Genomic DNA, 23,025 nt, shown 5'->3' on the forward strand with positions numbered 1-23,025 from the left:
CCTTAGAGCGCCATCCGCACTTCAGTCGCAGTTCCCAAAGTGTGCATGTTGTTTTCCGCCTGGTGAATTATAGTGTTTGAGACTCTGTTAGTGAGTTTTCTCTTCACACAAGGTCTGTGCATAAGGACAAATATGCCAGAACTGCCAAAAAAAAGAAAAATCTAAGGGAGCGCTTACAGTTAAATTGGAGGTCCTAAAGATTAGTTGGGCAAGATTAAAAATATCGAAGAGAATCGGCTTTCATGTTGATGCATGTTCGGGTTCGGTCCTGTGGGTTGGGTTCGGGTTTGGTCGGCTGGGGTCGGGTTTGGTAGGCTGCGGGTCATCTGCGAGAACTACTTACCTTGGCGGAGGGATTACGGACCGGGCAAAATGGTGTTACACGGTCCGGTCAACTGAACTGTAATCTACCCGATCTAAGTCTAGGACATTGTTCTCTGACGTTTTTTCCGAGCCGTCAACGGCGCAGGTAAGTCGAGTAACTTGTTAGCCTAATTAAGCTAAGTACCTTTTATATTTTCGTCTTGGCACAAAACATACTGATTGTACTATTGCTAAAACCGCTGTTGACTAGATTGCTAAGGAAAACTTCACTTTGGTTGACTTGCATGACCAAGCCGGGTACGAGTAAATACGGCTAGCTATAGGTAGTAGGGACCATTAGAGGGCAGACCAGCTTGTAAATACTTACTGAGTTTCAATCGCTTTCCAGAATTGAAAATACCTATGTATAGTACTATGAAATTACTTTGAGGTTCATGTTTTTACCAAATGACTAGTTTTAGAAATAAAATGACTAGTTTTAGAAATAACTGAGCCCCGCCCCCCTTAGATCCTGCAATTCAGAGAACTCTGGTCCTTACCTAGCTAGGGGGTTTGCCCCCGCAGCCTAACCTCAGGGGACAGGTTCTTATCCTTGGGGAATGTGTTGGGTTTCCACCCATTGGACCCCGAAAATCTGGTCTAGAGATGGAGGCGAAGACTCCCACCTAACCAAACCTAATCCCACCAACTGGACCCCCACAACCTAACCTGATCTAGGAGGTACTAGGCCCATACCCAACTCGGGTTGAAGACGCTACCTAACTTACCTTAGAGAGCTGGTATCTTACCTAGCGGGGAGGGGGCGGGCTTCATTTTCGCCTGGAATCCTCACCTAACTAAAATAAGGGTACTATATGTCAAAACAACTGAAACCTAACCTAACCTGGTATATAGTATGTAGCCATCAGAAGTTTTAAAAATTCCAATGGAATGGCAAGTTATAGGTATATTAAACAGCTTAATGGGTATGCTGCTGTGCCATGTATATTAACAAAAATTATGAAACTAATATTCGTATAACTGCGCAGACAAGGCCATACTGAGCTTAGCTATATTGATGATGTCACTGTGCAAGGTGATTATCTGTATGAATGTGAAAAGATATTTACGTTGCTGTTCATTTGTTAAGATGGGTGGTTTTCTAAGAAATGAAGAGAAACCTTCACTTTCAAGTTAGGTTAACAAGTACTTGCAGTCAGAAATTATTTTTGACAAAGTGCAAGGTATGTGTAAGAAATTTTGCAATAAAATGGCTGTTGAGGTTTTGAAAGACTACAAAGTCAAAGAATTATTGCAGGTTTTCGGGAATCAGGCTTCACATTTTCCAGGTGTTCAGTAAGACCCACAACATTTCAGAATAAATGAGACGCAAAAATACAAAAATAATGGTTAGGAAAAATATCGGGGCAGTTTTGACGATGTAAAAATATCTAACAACATTAAACTTATTGAAAATATTTGAACAGTAGCTATTATTTCCAGAACTTTGTTCCTCATATTTAAATATTTGGATAAGTCATTTCGTTAAGTATATACCTAATTATATTAACTTGACTGCTGCTGCTGCTGTTGCAAGATCGGAGAAATAGTCTGGGAGCTGAGCGAAGTTTAATTAACATGGAAGGTACAAAAGATTTGAGTTGCTTGGGGTCGTATCAGTATCCAGTTGTTAAACAGAACAGCCATTCTTACATTCTAGAGGTGGTGGGTGTGATAGGGGGTGCCACCCAAAAAAAAACCGTAAATGTCCAGGAGAGGGTCGCATGAAGATATCAGTGATATTCAATGTATTTTTACTAGAATGTGTAGGAATGTATGTAAATAGTGGTATACGAGTGAGATAATTTAGTGAAATTCAATAACAGTCGAAATGTCGGCGATCAAACTCGCGCTACTCTTGTCTTCCTCCCAGAATTTTTCTAAGTCTCTTGCTATTAATTGTTGACTGTGTCTTGTTTTAGCTCAAATGAGCCCTGTAACTACTAAACTGCCGCGTACAAACTAGTCCACTTATGACGTGCTTCCTTACACGTTTTGGCCAATCACAGTTTCATTTTCTGACACCTCATCAACTTTGGCCAAAGGCGCGGATGTTTGAAAATTTTCTCGGCACGACAATACATTATCTTAATACCCAGGCATTTCAGTTTCGTTCTTAGACATGGAGCCCGTAGCAGCACTTCTTCTCATATTGCACAAGAAGTTGAAATTCCAGCTTCTTGTCCTGACAATTTCCTAAGTTACGGTGAATTTGTTTTAGCCATAAGTTGCATGTCAGAAAACCTTCGCAACGGCTTCACGTTTTCCCTCAAAGCAGCAACACATCTTGATCAACCAACAGTTTAAGGTAAGCTTAATTAATTTATAGAGTATATTATAATGACGGTAGTATAATGATGTATACAGCAGTACCATCAATTTGGATTTGGTTTGATGGATGTGTTAGGGAGAGCCCTTAATTGGGGGGTCGCAAGGGGGTGGAGCCCCCCGCCCCCCGATAGGCCTAGGTAGGGGTGCGGGCCCCTAGGTTAGGTTAGGTGCTTGTGTTAGGTTCGGTAGTGCCCCGAAAATCACTTTTCTCCTCCTCCCCCCACCCAAAAACTTAAATTTTTATGCCAAATGATTATGGGCACCGCACTTAATCCAAATGTGCAAGGTAAGAATGGAATTTCTGGTGGAAAGGTCACTTAAGAATGGCGGTTATTTACACTAATTAAAGGTTTTAATTAACATTGAAAAGTACAAGTACGAAATCCACTGGGGATTTGTGGATGTGGTCACCTGGATATAAATCATCGACTAAGAATGGAAATTGAGGTGTTTAGGACACTTAAGAATAGGTCACGGTCATACTATGGCCAGTTACTCCTAATTAACATTTTGATTAACATGGAAGGTTCATGTTTAAAACAACATGGATATTGTTGGGAATGGTGTTATGATTCAGAATCACCAACTTAAGAACGGAAATTGTGGTGGAAAGGTCACCTTATTACACCTAATTAACATGGGGAATTATTGCGATTGGTCTCTCCATTAGGAATGCCGGTAAAAATCAGAGCTTTTTAGAAATGTTTACATATTAAAATAGTACTGTAATGATTACACTCAAAAATTTATGCATTGCCTTGTCCTCCCACAATCAGAGTATACAGATCAAGCATGGAATCCACACCTTTAAAAGTATAAAAAAAAAAAAAAAATTCATCGGATCTGCTGAAAACGTTCTGAGGAGAGCTATGCGTCTGGTGCCATCTCCAAAAGAATTAATGTTATGAGGAAAGAGCAACAGTACTAACATTGCAAACTTTAATTCACAGATCTAAAGGCGATATGGTAGAAACGTATAAGACATTGTGTGGGAAATGCGAAGAGAATGGGTGCGAGGGGTTTATACAATTAACGAGGACAGTACCACACGAGATCATAAGAAAATATTCAAGAACTAGGTTGGACTCGAGTAGTCTTTCTGCAACTGGGTAGTGGGCAATGGAAAAAATAACTATGTTGATTAATACAAATCAGCGGAAGCATTGGAAAACAAAACTGGATAAAGAACGGTGTACAGAAAAGCAAAAACATTATTTTAAAGCGCCCATAGCCTATGATAAAGTCGGCTGCCACAACCAAAGAGCATAGCTATTATAGTCCAGAAAATCCTGAAGTGGAAACACAGGCTTAAACCCCCACTAGAATTTCTACGTGAGTGTACGTGGGTAGTTTTTTTGTGGAAGTAAACGAGGCGAAGATTGTTCACTCCCCTTCCTCCTAGTCTCTGGTGAAGATTCATTCACCAAGGCAGAGAGAACTAACTCTTTACGAATGAAGTCAAGACCACCTCGCACATCCAGATTGGTATTATTACAGTTTCAACCATTATGGGAAATCTATTATATTGATATTTTTCCCGAGTAAAGCACGTGATAACAAAACATGGTATTTCTACAGAAGCAATCCGCGGTGGCTTAGACTATGGCAATTGACTGATTCCTATGTTATTTGAGTTACTGTACAAGATTTAAAAGTAATATCCATTCGGGGCTGGGGGCTGTAACTAAGCAGTAATTTGACCTTTGAAAGTTACATAATAGCCGCACCAAACTCAAAGGTATATTAAAGTTTAGTTCCAACCAAACAAAAAAATATTCCTTACAACCCTTGTAAAGCAACTAAAATAACATAGAAAATGTCAATTGCCAGTCTAAGTCACCGAAGAACGGTCCTATAGGAAGGTACCAAGTATTCGTTACGGTGAAGGCAATGTAAACACAGCCGCCATGTTTAAATTCCCCAACCACCACGGAGCCATATTTCACTAAGGGGGGGGTGGGGGGGGGGGGGGTAACGCACATAGGGGTGGGCGGGGTAAGGTGGAAGGTACGAGTTGTCTTAGCAGCACCCCACTGAATAGTAACATACCTTGACGCAACTTTCGGCGAAAGCCTAACACTCACTTTCCTAAAACATAATAATTAAGAATAATGTTTGGACCTTACCTTAAAGGGGTGGAGGGTACAAAGCAGCAGCTGCTTTTAAGAATGCGTGGAGGCAGGTCTTGGGTTCCTCAAAATGCAGCTTGAAATAAGCAACAGCCAAGTACCCGACTAAGTTATACATTCTGCCTCCGTATCTTGGAGTCGACTGAATGGGGGCAAAAGACCTGCTTTCTCAGGAGGCCATGGTCCTGGCAAAAACCGATTAGTCGATCATAATTACCTGAGTAAAAGGCAGAAAAATCTTTGTAACTCGTGTAACAATTGTTACATGAAGTTGGCAAAGAGTTCCTGGTGAGCGGCTGGGGCGAGCGTGAAGTAGATGCAGCAGTGGATGTCATGGCGGCAGATTCAACAGTGTTGGAGTTCTATAGTTAGGAGGTGGCAGAAGGCCAGACCGTAGAAAACAGGGTAGGAGAGGTGGGGTGGAGTAGTAAAAATGCTTTGATGCTATTGGTTGAGGCAGGGTGGGGCTGAGGTAAATGAACAAGCACTTAACAAGATAAGTTGGCAATGTTAAGGGTAATAAAAGTAAATGGGTAGTTAAGGAACTAAATGTAAATGTGGGATGGGTTCAAAATATGAAATAATACAAATACATATAACGGGCCCAGGAGGGGGTGGGATTTAAGTCCTGGGTGGTAAATGTGTAATAGGGCCTATAGTTGTTTTAATAAATACAAAAGACCAAATTAAACATAGGTTAGCATAGTATAACAAAACCAATTAAACTTGTAGGGGATGTTGCCTGACCAGGGGTGGGGTTGGGCCTGCTGTAACCCCCCTTAAAGAAACAAACCACCTAACATAACCTAACCTAGCAGGGATGTAACCTTACCTGTAGGGAAAGGGGAAATAACCTAGTAGGCAATGTTGCCTGACCAGGGGGATTTGCCCCCCGTACCCCCCTTCAAGGCCTAAACCTAACCTAGTAAGGAATGTAACCTAACCTAACTCAACCTAGTAGGGAATATTGCCTGACCAGGGGCTTTGCCCCCGTACCCCACCTTAAAGGCCTAACCTAAACCTAGTAAGGAATGTAACCTAACCTAACCTAGTAGGGAATATTGCCCTCCGACAGGGGGGCTTCGCCCCCCCGTACCCTTCTTAAAAGGCTAACCTAACTAGTAAGGAATGTAACCTAACCAACCTAACCTAACCTAACCTAGTAGGGAATATTGCCTGACCAGGGGGCTTCGCCCTCCCGTACCCCCCCTTAAAGGCCCTAAACCTAACCTAGTAAGGAACGTAACCTAACCTAACTAGTAGGGAAATACTAGGCCTAACCTAACCAAGTAAGGAATGTAACCTAACCTAGTAGGGAATATTTGCCTGACCAGGGGGGCTTCGCCCACCCCCCGTACCCCCCTTAAAAGGCCTAACCTTAACATAGTAAGGATGTAAACCTAACCTAGTAGGGAATATTTGCTGGACCAGGGGGGCTTCGCCCCCCCCCTTTACCCCCCCTTAAAGGCCTAACCTAACCTAGTAAGGAATGTAAACTAACCAACCTAACCTAACCTAACCTAACCTAGTAGGAATATTGCCTGACCAGGGGGCTTCGCCCCCCGTACCACCCCCTTAAAGGCCTAACCTAACCTAGTAAGGAACGTAACCTAACCTAAACCTAGTAGGGAAATACTAGGCCTAACGTAACCCTAGTAAGGAATGTAAACCCAACCTTAACCTAACCCTAGTAGGGAATATTGCCTGATCAGGGGGGCTTTGCCCCCCCGTACCCCCCCTTAAAGGCCTTAAAGGCCTAACCTAACCTAGTAAGGAATGTAACCTAACCAACCTAACCTAGTAGGGAATATTTGCCTGACCATGGGGGCTTCGCTCCCCGTACCCCCCCTTAAAGGCCTAACCGTAACCTAGTAAGGAACGTAACCTAACCTAACCTAGTAGGGAATACTAGGCCTAACGTAACCTAGTAAGGAATGTAATCTAACCAACCTCCTAACCTAACCTAACCTAGTAGGGAACATTGCCTGACCAAGGGGCTTCGCCCCCCCACCCATTACCCCCCTTAAAGGCCTAACCTAACCTAGTAAGGAACGTAACCTAACCTAACCTAGTAGGGAAATACTAGGCCTAACGTAACCTAGTAAGGAATGTAACCTAACCTAACCTTACCTAACCTAGTAGGGAAATATTGCCTGACCAGGGTGGCTCGCCCCCCCGTACCCCCCCCTTAAAGGCCTAACCTAAACCTAGAAAGGCAATGTAACCTAACCAACCTAACATAACCTAACCTAGTAGGGAATATTGCCTGACCATGGGGGCTTCGCCCCCCGTACCCCCCCTTAAAGGCCTAACCTAACCTAGTAAGGAATGTAACCTAACCTAGTAGGTAACCAAGTAGGAATGTAAACCTAACCAACCCCCCCCCCCCCCCCAGGGTATCCACCCTTGAAGAACTAACCAACCTAGCCTACCGGGTAACCCCCTTCAAGGAAGTAAAACTAGTAGGTAAACCAACATATAACAAACTAAACCTAAGGTATTGCCTAACCGGGGCATGGGATTCGCCCCCAGTATGTAAAATGACATATAAACCTAACTTTGATGGGTGTGGAAGTGTTGTAAAATGTAAAAAGTAACCATACATAACTGCATAATAGTAAGGAAACTGGAAGGGAGGTGTAAATTGTAATGTCTGTAAAAGTGTATAATGGAATATATTTTAACAAAGAGTTTTATAGAAAAATAATGGCAAAATATATATTTAAATGTTATATATTTAAATGTAGGTTTTATAATAATAATGGCAAACTTTAATCTAGATATTGGTATCTGTGAGAAATGCATTGTAAATGGTGTAACGTAAAGAGCCAGTCGTGAATACTGGAAAGGGGAGGGATTGACTTGTGTATAAATGATATAGGGAGCAGCGTTGCCGATAGCTCTGCATACTAAAATCGGCATCTTTATAGAAAAAAAAAACGGAATTCATTTTATGGCCCAGGGGTACTTTAAGAAAATAAACCAATCTTATGCAACACCTCATCGATTTATATTCATCATCATTCAACAAAAGTATATATTAGCTATGTATATACACAATTACAACCAAAACACAATGATATATACATATTAAGTTTTATAGATAAACTTTTTAAAACAGAAATTACACAAATATAGGTAGATACGTAACCTACTCAGTTTTATAATCAACATTATAGAACATATAGGCTATATAAATAAAACACAAATTTTTTATTATTTTTCTTCATATATCAGGGTATAAGTATGTTTGAGAATATATTTTACTAATTCCAGATTTAATATCCTGTTTTATGCTAATTTCCTTACCGTCACTGAAGGGTTGAACGTTTTCAACGCCTATTAAGTGGAATCTCTTAAAGAATCATTTACACATATATTATGTAAGAATAATGTAGTAATAATCATTTTTCTACCCAATCTTACATAAAAAGACATTAACTAATTAAAAAAAAAGTATTCAAATTTATTTGAGACGATAAATCAATCCCCTCGAAGAATGCCGAGTTTTTCTCGGCATGAACAAGCAGGCCGATTTTTTCTCGGCATTGAAGGTCTGGTTCTCCGCCTGTAGAGTTTTTTCTCGGCAAATCGGGGGGAAATTCGGCATTTCGGCAACGCTGATAGGGAGTGTGTATGTAATATGCAACGCAATGTGCAATTTCACGTAACAGGTAGGTAGGTAGGTATCGAAACGTCCTAAAACTGAGTTCTATATCAACACGTAGGCATTTTAGGTGTCTGTCCTCAATTATAACATAATATTTCAAGTTATATATGGTGAAATGATTAGGTGGGGATATTTCAAAACAGTTATATACAATACTATGGAAAAATGAAAAGGAATAAACACTAGAATTCACATAACATGTTTAATAAACAAATTAGGTATGCTTTTATGTAACTCAACGTATGGTTACCAGCCAGGGTTCCCAGATGACACCACTACCAACCAGCCAAAGTATAACCATGAAACCAGCCAAAATCCCGCCAAATGGAAATCCAAACCAACCCAAATAACCGGCAAATATATGTGCGTTATATTTATCTTTATAAATGCATATTTTTTTATCATATATATGCTTGTATAGCGGCAACATAGTTTTAGTTAGATAATATAAACTAATATAAGAATACAGGAAAAAAAAACGAGAATGAATTGAAATTTTGAAATGAGGCTCGTTCTCTGAGAATCCGGCGGCCTGTTTTGTGGTCGTCTGGTGTGTGTGATTTTTATTTTAATTCCATCTACATATTTTGCTTAAATGTTACCAAGTTTTTACTGAAAACCTATTCAAATTCCCCAGATTTTCCTGAAAACCTTCAAAAATGCCCAATCTGGGGAGAGATTCCTCAAACGTGGGATCAGTGTTTAGCTCAAATAGAAAGTATTTGAAAACCAGCCAAAATACCACTAACCAGCCAAAGTGAATTTTTACCCACCAAATTAGGAAAAAAAGCCAAATTTGGTGAGAAACTGCCAAATCTGGGAACCCTGTACCACCCAATCCTTCACTCAGTCCGGTAGCAACATAGGGGTCATACTGTAACGTGTTTGGCTAAATACATGTATCCCTCCCGTAAACCCCCATTTCTTTCCTCACTAAGCAGTCTGAGTTTAGGCCAAAAGCTCCCTTACAGTTAGCGCATGCGCAGTAGCATTAGCGCATGCGTAGTAGGATTCAGTGTTGTGGTAGTAGTAGTAGTAGTAGTAGTAGACGAATATCGCTAGTTTTGTTATCTCTTATTTCCGCCTGTATTTCGTGTTTTTAAGTGATAAATGTGGGAAATACCACAATAACACGGCAAAATCATCCCCCAAGTGGTTTCTCCCCACCCAAAACCCCGGTTCCCACTGGGGGTCCCCCTTACCGTAGGATAGAGTTAGGGTTTTGTCCCCACCCAAAACCCCGGTTCCCAATGGGAATCCCCTTTACCGTAGGATAGAGTTCAAGGTAAATTAGAGTCGTCCGAATAAATATTACTTCAAATTCTTGTTCAGGGGGTGAAACTGCATAGAAAAACCGCAACTGCCATACTCTGAGCCGCCGCGGATAGGTATACTAGATCTACCCAAAACACTTCTTCTCAATACATAATTGTCGCTAATGCATACTTACAGAGAAAAAAAAATGTAAAGTTTTTACCTCGAATTTTTCCTAAGTCGGGAGAGGTGTTTCCTCTACGGTAATGTTTACTTTTAATGAGCCCTCTAACTTACTTTCTTACGCCAAACACAAGCAGTTCCAGTTTACTCATTATTGGCTGAGAGGTGTGACATCGTTATGACGTCATTGGGTTTCATAACCAATTACGAACGACTTTAGTCGAAAACTAAGTTTCACTAGCATTTCAGCGGAGTAAAAAAGTTACCTGTCTAGTATCCACTGGTATCCTTGTTTGACTGAATAATCGAATAATGAAGCAAAAAACGGCATTTTGTCTTCCTGTAGCTATGGCAGAGGCAGTGGCTGGCCCTTCTGGCATTAATTTTGACAGACCTTCGATTTCCTACCGATTGTTTGCAGTGCAATGTGGTCGTCGGGTACCTGGCCACTTCCTACTTTAGGTTGCATGTCAGGGAACCTTGCAACGGCTTCACGTTTTTCTCAAAGCAGCAGCACATCTTTATCAGCCAACAGTTTTAAGGTAAGCTTCTTAATTTATAGAGTATATTATAATGGGGGTAGTATAACGATGTATACAGCAGTACCATCACTTTGGACTTGGTTTGATGGATGTTAGGTAGTGGCCTTAAGGGGGGGGCGGAGCCCCCCCCCCCGCTAGGCCTAGGTAGGGGTACAGGGCCCTAGGTAAGGTTAGGTGGTTGTATAGTTCGGTAGTGCCCCGAAAATCACTTTTCTCCTCCTCCCCCCACCCAAAACCCCGCTTCCCACTGGGATCCCCCATAATTGAAGTAGTAGGTAGTTTATGCTTAGATTTTGTGTGTAAGAGTACCTAACTCTTAGTTTCTTTTTTATTCATTTCCTCATGTTTCTATGCGATGTGCAACACCAATCTGGTCGTTTTTTGCCGTTTTTCGTCGTTAATACTTGAAAAACGGGTGCGGCCTTCTCCTGGACATTTACCTTTTTCTGGAAAAACTCGTTTTTTTTTAACTCCAATTACATAGTAAATCTCTAATCGGATGTTTGCAGTCAAAATAAATTTAAATCCGTTGGAACTACATTATTTTTGATGCAACTAATATATTTTTATTCCAGTTTTCCCATAATGGTTGAAACTGTAATTTTACCATTAAAATAAATGTAAGTGGGGTCTTGTTTGCTCCGTATTTTGTCCTTGTGATCTTGAGCTCCTCGTTAGTTGAATGGAGACTTGGAAGGAGCCTACTATGCCCACACAATTTTAATTGTTTGAGTGTTAGTGGGGCAGCCATTCAGTCATTCCTGAGACAGTTAAAGAAAAGAAACTTTTGACCTCTCCGCTATGTCAAGTTTTGTGTTTTAGACCCATGTTTTTTTCATTATTATCATCATCATTATTGTTTATAGCAGTGTTCCCAAACTGGGGTCCACGCACATCCCCTGGGGGTCCAGGGAAGGCCATAGGGGGTCTGCGACACAATGAAAAAAAATTATATTTGTTCAACTCCAGAAAAAAGATTGTGGCTGTTTTCGCCAATTCTGTTTTGTATCGCGTTTGAAGCAATAAAAAAAGCATTGAACATGTTTCATGTTTACTCATACTTGCTGTGTGCAGAAATATACAAAAATGTAATATGTTTTACTGGGTATCCCTCTATGGTAATGGTAACTTTTGACTGGCAACGGCTCCCGGCTGGGACTCATCGTATATGGTCCTTGGTTGGCGAAGTTTGGGAACCACTGATTTATAGCATTGTCGTTTAATTAAAACATTTTCTTCTGCAATTTCTAGTTGCTAAGAAAGCAGATAGAGTATAATTTGGACAGCATTTGAATAAGGTTTAGGCCCGGAGTATCACGACGACTGTCACGGGTTACAGAATTAGAATGGCGCCGCACGCTATAAAAAGTACGTACGAACGAACGCCCAATTAGATTTGCGGGTTGTCAGTGACCCAGGGCCGCCTCTGAGAGCGAAGAATGTGTAATGGCAAATTACAAACAACTGCTAAATCTGAAAACCAAAACAGAACTGGATCGCGTATGGAAACAGACGAGCCTAAAGGCAGGTACGAGTAACAATTCATTATTTGAGTTATTCAACTACCCGGCGGTACGAGTTTCCTCGGCTGTTTTGTCGTCATAACTAATTTGCGCGTTGCGTCAATTTCTCCAATTCTCCCTATCTCGGTAGATGTTATGGGTTTTAACGATTAAGTGTGGCACTTAAAAGACTGCCACTTAATAGTCTTCTAAGTCGTTTTTGATGAAATATTCGTTGTTCAATCGATTAAACCAAATTATTAATAGCAGATTCGATTTCTTGATCAGAACATGTGTATGGATTCTTAGTCTCTCTCTCTCTCTCTCTCTCTCTCTCTCTCTCTCTCTCTCTCCAAGCTTCGATTGATTTACTCTGCTTACATAAAGAGTTTTCGGCCTTTGTGTCCAAGCCGCCTTTCTTTGACATGCCTGACTTGTAATATCTCGAATTAGGGCCAGTTACAAAACAATCGAATGAATATCCTTGATTAGTATTCAGTTGTTGATACGTTATTATAAGCCAAAACCCGAGTTATTACTCTTATACATTCACAAAAGATAACATGCCTTGGTATCAGTCGGGTAAAGAAATTCAAAGGTAATCTGCAAGTGTAAGCAAGAGTCTAATTTGAAGGTAAATAGAACCGTACGTGAAGGTCATATACACATGCCAGCATTCTAGTTCCTCTCCAGCAACTAGTCATGTATTTTTGCGATGATCATTTTATGTTTCCATGATGTTCTGGATTCTTACTTCACCCAAGGTATCCCGTTTCGTTATTGCCGGCCTTCACAAGAATACGTTTGTTCATTCATAAATATTAAAGCGCAAATATCGTTCAATACCCGATTCACTTTACCTCGAGAATAACTTGCACACACGTTGGATCGTAATCGAACTGCTGTTGCCTTGTATTAAAAACAACGAGACAGTACTTGACCACTAAACCATCAACTCACGTTGTTTCAGAACAGGTTAACGGTTCAAATCCTGCCGGTGACGAAGCACTTGCCAATTACAATTCCCCATGGGTGTCAAGTTATTCCCAAGGTAAAGCGAATCTGATATTAAACGATATTTGTGAATGTAAAGAAAGGAGGTACGCTCGCATGTGGCAGAGATTCAGTTTGTCCATCTAGAAGCGCCCATGCCTTACTCTGCAGAGCAATTCCTAGAACGATTCCTCGTGGTGAGGTTTGGATGGATGGGGTGGGGGAGTAGAGGCGAAAATTAATGATATTTATCTTAGGTTTTCAAAAGATTACTTGGTTATTTTAGTCATGCAATGACTCGTGCCATTTAGCAGTGACTCATAGGATGTAAAACTGATGACCAAGTGCAAGTATAAAGTTTTTCGAGATCTTACGAAGAACTTAGAAAAAGGGTGCCATCAAATCTTTCTATTATATCGGTGTTTTCTCCCATAGAGTCTGCAAGAATATTTAAGTTCCCTGCAACTTTATATCTGTTCAACGTGCCTTTATGGTTCCCTCTTTTAAAATTATAAATATTGATTATACTTCGTTGAACTTTATCATTAACTATAGATTTTATCGGACCTTTCCCCAGTCCCATCAACTTTGCCTGGCTACTTGAATCCAGCCAATTACTCCATTTCCACGAACAATTATAACAGGTGACCTTTTCATTTTTCAGTTAGGTATTTCTTTGGAAACTATTTGAATTATATATTTAACCATGTGTTTTCTGCCACATAAATTAGTGACCGTGTTTTAATTAAGTCATTATAGCACTGCACTCTTATTAATGGTGGTTTTAACATTATATTCAGCATTTATATCTTAACAGACCCTGCTTTTATTTATGGCAAAGCAGACCGATTTTTAAATGCTGAAAGAGCCTAGGTCTCCGTTTCCGATAAAATTAGCAAAATGATCGCTTTACAGCAGGGTAATTAAAATAAGCATTTATTTGCTATATTGTTAGGCAATACGAGCTCTGAATAGTAATAGCTAATGTTTCATATATTATTTAAATGCGTCTACATAAATGAACTGACGTTTTCTGTTAACTAGTTTGCAGCGGCTGACCATGAAGAAGTAGACATGGTTAGCAACGTTACCCATCGATAATTTTTCATTTTCTTACATGAGTGCTTCGAGAGCGACAAAAAACGGATTCTCTCTCTCTCTCTCTCTCTCTCTCTCTCTCTCTCTCTCTCTGTCTTGCTATTTACTCGCAGATTTAGTTCTTGTATCGAATATAATTTATATATTACGATTCATTTCTTGCCTTTATCGAAGATAACCACGGCAGCCTTTGTGCGTCATTATTGTGACGCTGGATAAATTAGTGTGAAAAAATTTATTAAATGAATTGGAGTCTATTTCAAAACTGTAATTAAGAAAATAATTTATCGGTAGGGAAGCTCGAATTTAGTCAATGGCCATTGTGTGCTTGTTTCAAGTGAGTTACATCTTACAATTAAATAATAAAAACGTAAGCGGGTTTCCTCTGCAATAATTCTTATTTACCTGAGAATTTGCGTCTTGACGTTGTTTGTAAGGATAGGTTAATCAGGTTATAACAGAATTGTCAATGCCTATTGGTACAGTGCACAGATCTTGCATTTAATGCGTGCATAGGTTTAGCCCTGTTGGTATAGTACATGTAGTGCCTGTTCACCGACCATTTACGGGCTTGCTAAGGAGCAAGAGGTCCTACTAGCACGACGCGACGCTAACTCAGTTAGTCAGTCAACTGCAGCGCAGTACATGCCTGTGATGGACAGTTATATATACTTGTGACTTATGTGAAATGTGTCAAATTCATCTCTCTCTCTCTCTCTCTCTCTCTCTCTCTCTCTCTCTCTCTCTCTCTCTCTCTCTCTCTCTCTCTCTCTCTCTCTCTCTCTCTCTCTCAACCGCATTGAATGGTGCTGTTTAACGTGCATTTGCAATTTTTTAATATTAATTATTATAGAAGATAAACTATTACTGCTGTAAGAGTTTCTGGTCGACACAGGCCAGCGTCTTCAAGTTGTTTTTGCCTTCAAAAAGGAATGACGAAGCCCATTAAAAATAAGATGTTCATTTCAGTTTTCTTTGTGGTTTACGTAACGAATGAAATAATCAGACAAAGAAAGGTTGATGGTGAGAAAGTGATGTGCAAGCATCAAATGTAATGGATGTCCAGGCATCAAATATAATCCATTTTATTCTCTTCATTCCCCTTTTTCAAGGTTGAGAAAAGTCAGGACGCATAAGTACCCAACTGGGCCCTATCGGTTTTAATGGTAGTTCTTAAATAAGGTTTTAAGCCTGAGAATTACATTCCATGGTGGAAGAGGCCCTCTATAATGACTGCTTAATGGGCTGCTCTAGTTTCCATATTTCCCTTCATACGAGACGTGAGTGATCAGTAATTTGTCAAAATCTCTAATAAGTTTCATGTAACTGAGAAGGGGAGGGCCTCGACGAGGTAGGTTTCACTTTCCAGAGTGTGGAAATTATATATATTACCCAAAAAATAAATTACTTTTTTTTTTTCATGCAAAACGCATCTCATGATGACACACTATAAAATAGATTCGGCTGTCATTGAGATTTCATTTGTATCTGGTCATTAAATAATTTTGATGCTTTGGGATGTTTGTTTTGTGAATGTTTCCAATTTCATTTTTGTCTTCTTTCTATAAGAACGTTTTTTCTCCTTTGCAGGCTCGTTACGAATAGCTGCGATCGGCAACATCGTCATCACTTTGCGCTTAGCTGGTCACGTGATACAACAGCTACACAAGGTCATACGAACAAATCTGTACGAAATATGTTGTAATGGCCACAGCAAGGAAGTTTCTTAACATAAAGTTGAAGGAAACTGCTGCTCCCGGCGCTGCTTTTGTGTTTAGCAGTGTGCAAGATCATTTAGTATGTCAGCTTGTAAAAAGGTGAGAACAAAAACACGTGTTATGAAGTATTGAATGAAATAACCAGAGGGGCTCCGAGCGTTTCTTGTGGGTCAAAATCCTGTATATATATACTATATATTGCATTATATATTTAATATAGTAACCCAACTAAGTACGATTGGAGTCTGGAAATAACGTCATATTGACTTTAGTATTATGATTTATATGGCCTCAATATATATATTATATTATATATATATATATATATATAAAGGTATAAGCCACGAATGAAAAATAAAAAACTGATTTTCTGCAAGATCTTTCGACGTTGAACGTCGAAAGATGTTGCAGAAACTCTGTTGTTTAATTTTCCTTCATGGCTTATACCTTTTTACGGATTTATCAGTTCCAAACTTTCGTGATTCAGTTATATATATATATATATATATATATCTATATATATATGTGTGTGTGTGTGTGTGTGTGTGTGTGTGTTTCTTTCTTCTAATATAAAAATACAAAGTACTCGTGTAATCTTTCACTTGTTTCAGGTGTGAGTAGTGTGTATAGCCTTAGGATGTCAAGAGGACATCACTATTATTACCATTGACGTAGGTAAACGGTACCAAAAGAAGTATGTAGAGAGGATGTCCGACCTGCTTGATGTAAACGCGCATGCGCACTGGTCATGTCTATTTTTAGCAACGGGACAGTTGCCGATCGCTAAGGTCACCATCACATCATAACCACTGGAAATATTTTACCACCTGCAGCAACTTATCAGATCCCTGTGGAACATCTACGCAGAAGCCACATTATGCGTAAGCGTTGTAAACCCTTTTACCTTTGGTCAAAACCATTTTTAGTGCATAGGACTAGTTTTCAGTTAATAAAAGGTTACGACTCATTTCCCAAGAGAACACTATGCCCGTTAGTAATGTTGACTCCCACGGAGTTTTGAATAGAAATTTTATCATTCACTAAACCATTTTTTGAAATTGTTTATTTTCAGTAAGTCAAAATATCAATTTTTCTTTCATGGTTGCGGTTTCTGTACGTGGAAACCTGGTGGTGGTTTATATTAAAGGATTTTGTTTCTTTTAATGTAACTGTACAAGTGGCTTGAGTGACTACCGAAGTCGATTTTACCTAAGTCTGCTCATACAGCGGTAGGTTTCGCCCAGTCCTGCACATATTACGGTAGACTTCACCAATGTCAGTGCTTGGCGTGTACCCTATTCAGGTGCTTCTCTCGTCTTCCCATCCAAAAGTCTCCGCGAATGTTTGCCAACCATCTGGTTATCCTTTTCTCAACTCTGTACCCTCCATAAGTCATCGTAAAGGCCAACCCTTCTGTGTACGTGCTCGTCCATCGTAGCTTAATGTAGGGTTGTCGTTTGAGATGGGAATTCTGTTAATCCTTGGGGTTTTTTTATGAGGTCTTCTCCTGAATTCTTTTCCCATAAGCATTAACCACGTAATGCTTAATCGTTGGATTGAGAGACTGAATAGTTGTTTTAAGTGATTAGGTAGGTGACCTGCTAGCTCTGGGCCTTGTCTTGAGCAGTCTGATACCACTTTTGAACTTGGTTCGTAAATGACAATCTCTCTCTCTCTCTCTCTCTCTCTCTCTCTCTCTCTCTCTCTCTCTCTCTCTCTCTCTCTCTCTCTCTCTCTCTCTCTCTCTCTCTCTCTGCGTCCTACAAGGTAGTACAGGATTAGTATACTGAATACTGTTGTATTTTGATATTGGTCAGAAACCTTCTAGTGGTGTTACCCTCGCGTATTATTTTCTTCGAGGCATTAAGTTTTCTATTAGGTGAGCGAGTGAATGTGGATTAAATGTAATTTTCGAAATGGTCACCCTAAGATATTGGCCATGTGAGGTCCCCTTCTAGAGCTGAGTCACTTAAGGTAGATTTGTGGATGAGCCCTATCCCCTATGCCTATGAGATGTTTGTTTGGGGGCCTCTGATTGGCTGTTACCGGCAGTTAGGCGGCTAGTGCAGTCTCATATTTTCCTCTGCAGCTCAGAAAACTAGCAACATGCTTATATTTCCTCATTTATCTTAAGTTTTGCTCAAGATAGGAAAGTTTTGGTCACGTCATAGGATTCGGTATTAATTGAACAACTAAATCATGATTTTCTGAAATCAGTAAGATAAAACACAAGGAATTACAACGAATAAAAGAGAAGAGGGAAGTATTTAATGCTTTATACCTGTTTTTACCTCTCGTCGGATTTTGTATTATTCTTGTGATCAAGGTAAAATAAAAACATGTTTTCATAGAATAAATTCACCCGGAATACGTTGGTGCTTTCAGATTTTAGATGCGTGTGATATGTGAAGAGAAAAATGAAGAATAAGTATGTCTTACGGTGTATCCACACTTGATTCAGCCTGAAATTAAAAACAATCTTGCTTATTTCTTTGTTGTTTATATTCCACTGAGATCATTAGTTTTCATCACTCAAATTTAAGTCTCTGATATCTCCTTCGTTTGAAAATATATTCAAGCAAGAAAATTAGAAACAATATGCGCTGAAACCAAAATTATTAAAGCTTAGGTTGAGTTGAAGAGTGCGAAGTCTGTCCACAGATTTCAAATTCTTCCCTTGTTAAATTCCCAGCTGCCTGCTTAGATCTCCAATGATACCAGATGCATCCATCTGATTATTTTTTAAATTTTCTTTTATGTCAGATATGTTCAGACATACGGACATGATATTGGAGTGACAAATTTTCAGCAGTCTTAATGGGAATTCTATGCATTTATTTGCAGAAAAATTAATGACATCATAATACGGTAGGTAAATATTTTCAAAACTGTAAACTTCTCACATTGGCAGTTGTCATGGCTCATCACCACTCTTGCTGAGAGGACCAACGCAGTGGTGTCTTGCAGACAGATTCAAGTACGGAGGCTACATAATAAGAATATATTCTTCTCTTAACATATTTCACGCATCCAAAATCTGAAAGCACCAAGATATTCACAGTGAATTTATTGTATGAAAACAAGTTTCAATTTATCTTGATCGCATGAATGATGCAAAATCCAATGATAAGTAAAAGCAGGTACAAAAAATTGAAATGCTTCCCTCTTCACTTTTACTCGTTATTATTTTGTTTTATCTTATTGATTTCAGAAAATCATGATCTAGTTGCACAATTAATACTGAAGTCTATTGTATGACCAAAACTTTCCTCTTCTTTCACACTGTTATCCCTATACATTAGGATAACACCACCTCAATCGTGACACTCATCACCCATAATCTTTACTAAGCAGACCCTTCTTATTTCATCATTTTCCAATCTCTCAAGCAACGATATTCCCATAACTGACCTCAGCACTCATCTCTGTTCTCTCAAGCCTTACTTCCTCTTTTCTTCTTAGAGCCCATGTTTCTGCTCCATACATTAACACTGGTCTTATCACTGTGTTAGTTATCTTGACTTTTAGTTTGATTGGCATTTTCTTATCACATACCCCACCTGCTACCTCTCTCCAGTTAATTTCTAATTCTAAACTCATAGCCTCCGTGTAGTTCCTCATAACCCATCTCTTCTCTTTCCCACCCTGCCATTCATATCGGCTCCTATTATTAGTTTCCCCTCCTCTTTCACTGTTCTAATGGCATCCTCAAACTCTTGTCTAAATAATTCTTTCTCTTGCTCTTGGCACCCCATCTGAGGAGCGTATGCTGATGTTATATTTACTACCTTGTCTCCTGTTGTTTTTGGAATCTTTAAAAGCCTGTCATTTACTCTCTTTACTTCTACCACTTTTTCCTTCCAGTTGTTACTTACTATAATTCCAACTCCGTTTCTTCCCTTTCGTGACCCGCTGTGATATACGTAGCTTACACCCATTTCCTTGTCTCTAGTTCCACTCCCTTTCCACCTAGTCAGGTACACACACAAGAAATCTATTCTCCTCTCCATCACATTTACTATCCCTCAATTTTCCTGTTAAAGTACCTACGTTCCAAGTACCTACTCTTATCTTCCGCTCTTTCACAAACTTCTTCGGCGGCAGTCGTGACCCTTGTGGTACCCCTCGCCCATTTATCACGTCAGTAGAGGGATTCTGGTGCCCGTCGCTTACAGGGCGCACCCACATTCCTTAAAACATCAGGCATCATTTATTGTTTGGCAAAGGGGTTTTTACGACCTCATGCCCTTGCTGTCATCAACCACAGTAGTTGATAGTGGGCCCAGCCTTTTACTAAAAAAGTCCACCTGCAAGGCAGCAGTTTTCACAGTTATTGGCAGTGGGCCCAGCCTTTTACTAAAAAGTAAGACTGCAAGGCAGCAGTTTCCACAGTTATTGGCAGTGGGCCTAGCCTTTTACTAAAAAGTAAGACTGCAAGGCAGCAGTTTCCACAGTTATTGGCAGTGGGCCTAGCCTTTTACTAAAAAGTAAGACTGCAAGGCAGCAGTTTCCCAGTTATTGGCAGTGGGCCTAGCCTTTTACTAAAAAGTAGGACTGCAAGGCAGCAATTTCCATAGTTATTGGCAGTGGGCCTAGCCTTTTACTAAAAAGTAGGACTGCAAGGCAGCAGTTTCCATAGTTATTGGCAGTGGGCCTAGCCTTTTAGCAAAAAGTAAGACTGCAAGGCAGCAGTTTCCACAGTTATTGGCAGTGGGCCTAGCCTTTTACTAAACAGTAAGACTGCAAGGCAGCAATTTCCACAGTTATTGGCAGTGGGCTTAGCCTTTTACTAAACAGTAAGACTGCAAGGCAGCAGTTTCCACTGTTATTGGCAGTGGGCCTAGCCTTTTACTAAAAGATAAGACTGCAAGGCAGCAGTTTCCACAGTTATTGGCAGTGGGCCTAGTCTTTTACTAAAACGTAGGACTGCAAGGCAGCAGTTAAACTTCCACAGTTATTGGCAGTGGGCCTAGCCTTTTACTAAAAAGTAAGACTGCAAGGCAGCCTTTTCCTCAGTTATTAGCAGTGGGCCTAGCCTTTTATTGACAAGTAAGACTGCAAGGCAGCAGCTGTCCTTTTAGTCGCCGTTTAGGACACTCAGAACTTGGCGGTAGTATTCTTACACCCCTACCACAGGGTAAGATGACCAAAACTTTCCTAGCACAATCCTAGCTTGTGGAAAAGATGAGATAAATGAAGAAACATCAACATATTGCTAATTTTCTAAGCTGCACAGGGAAATATGAGACACTTGAGCTAGCCGCCTAACTCCCAGTATACCAGCCAATCTTGACTTGAGTCTTCCAAACAAGCATCTCGTAGCCATAGGGCTCACCCAAGAATCTACCTTAAGTAACTCTGCTTTTTTTATAGTAGGATAATTAGTGTTTTTGACCAACTGTAAAAGGTTTCAGGTTACAAACTATTCTTAGCAGAGATAATTGTTGACCTTTTATTGTGTGGATATTGGACCATTTGGAAGTTTACTCAGAAAACGAATGGCTTGTCTGAATGGTTGCTTGTCTTAATAGCATTAAATTCAGCATTGAAGTAATTCTTAGGACACAGAAGAACACTTTTAGCTTCATACTTTATTAAAGATTGTTTTCATTTCTATATAAAATAATTTTAACTTGTTAAAAAAACAACTAATTACATGATTCACGCGTTACAACAGATAATACCCGAACGCTCACTGCTAACTACGTATAATGTAGTGTCCCATGAACATTATTGGAGTAAAAGTAAGTTTTAAATATACTTATGTTAAAAAATACAACTTCGACATACTTCATGTCATCTATTATATCAAGTTCATTTCTTGGCCCATCCTAATGTAGTTTGTTATATAAGGTTTGTTTCTTCGCCCATCTTCATGTGGTTTATGTAAGGTTGATTTCTTTGCCAATTTGCATGTGGTATGTTTTATGAAGTTCGTTTCTTGGCTCATCTTCATGTCGTTTATGTGGAGTTCATTTTTTGGCTCATCTTCATGTGGTTTCTTATGTTATATTAAGTTGATCTCTTGGCCCATCTTCATGTGGTTTGTTTAATAAAGTTAATGTCTTGGCCCATCTCCATATGGTTTGTATAACAGTTCATCTCTCAGAGCATTTTCATATGGTTCCTTATATAAAGCTCATTTGTTGGCCCCATGTTCATGTGATTTGTTCTGTGAAGTTCATTATTTAGCTTATCTTTGTGGTTTGTTATAAGAGGTTCATTCGTACCCAATCTTCATGTGGTTACTTGTATGGTTTATTTCTTGACCTATCTTCATGTGGTTTGTTATTTAAGGTTCATTGCTTGTCCCATCTTCATGTAGTTTGTTATAGAAGAACGGTTTAGCCTTACTGAAGTCACTGCAGGCAGTACTGTTCTAGGTGTTCTAAACTTAACTTTGTACACAGACCATTCAGTTAAATAAATTTGAGTATTCGATACGACGCTTCATGAAAGTCCAAAACTGCGATTCGGTGGTCTGATAAATTGCACCTTGCAAAAAATGCCGTCTTTTTATCTTAGCTTTTGACAATACATGGGTTAAGCTTAAGTTTGTTACCAGTGCCTTCGAAAGATCATTCTGATCATGTTCCCTTTTTGAACCTTCAAGGAGGCAGGAAGTATTGGTAAATTGCAGTAATAAGGTCTTTATATTTCAGAGAGGTGAGGCGACGGACCACGAAACCTTCGCTTCGGATGTGACTGACTGATGTGGAGCATATGAAAGGAGGGAACTCATCAAATATGTCCAGGAGATAGCGGAGTGAACTTCCTGACTGAGTGGAGCATATGAAAGGAGAGAATGTTTTTGATGAGTTCTCGCCTTTCATATGCTCCCCATCAATCAGGAGGTACACCCCACTGTCTCCTGGTCATATATGATGAAGAGTTCCCTCCTTTCATATGCTCCATTTGATATGACTAGTTAGTTTTATCGCATCTGGCCAGATACTGCTAAGTTTCAGGACAATAAAACATGATTAAAATATCACAACCTTTCAATTTATTAGATTTTTGTAATTTACGCGATCTATGCTGCCCACCGCCAAAAAATTAAACACTGAGGCATTCAGAAGTTTATTTATTTTGCCCTGGATAATATATATCTTTCAACAGTCTTCTTGCTCTTGCAAAGGCCCACATGCAGACTAGTTTTGTTGTGTGCACTGGTCCTCTTCCTCTTACATAACTCCTCTTGCTAATGCAGAAGCCCACATGCAGACTAGCTTTATTGTGTAC

At 39.7% G+C, this 23,025-nt stretch overlaps 1 long non-coding RNA gene across 1 annotated transcript; it reads left to right on the forward strand.

Annotated features, from left to right (window-relative positions):
- On the forward strand, nucleotides 1–22,861 carry LOC135220908 (uncharacterized). Its single transcript, XR_010315817.1, has 4 exons — nucleotides 1–469; nucleotides 15,656–15,882; nucleotides 16,395–16,664; nucleotides 22,446–22,861. It is a non-coding gene; the product is annotated as an uncharacterized LOC135220908 (long non-coding RNA).
- The last annotated feature ends 164 nt before the right edge of the window (nucleotides 22,862–23,025 follow it).

Source organism: Macrobrachium nipponense, chromosome 2, assembly GCF_015104395.2.
Source record: "Macrobrachium nipponense isolate FS-2020 chromosome 2, ASM1510439v2, whole genome shotgun sequence".
Lineage (NCBI taxonomy): Eukaryota > Metazoa > Arthropoda > Malacostraca > Decapoda > Palaemonidae > Macrobrachium > Macrobrachium nipponense.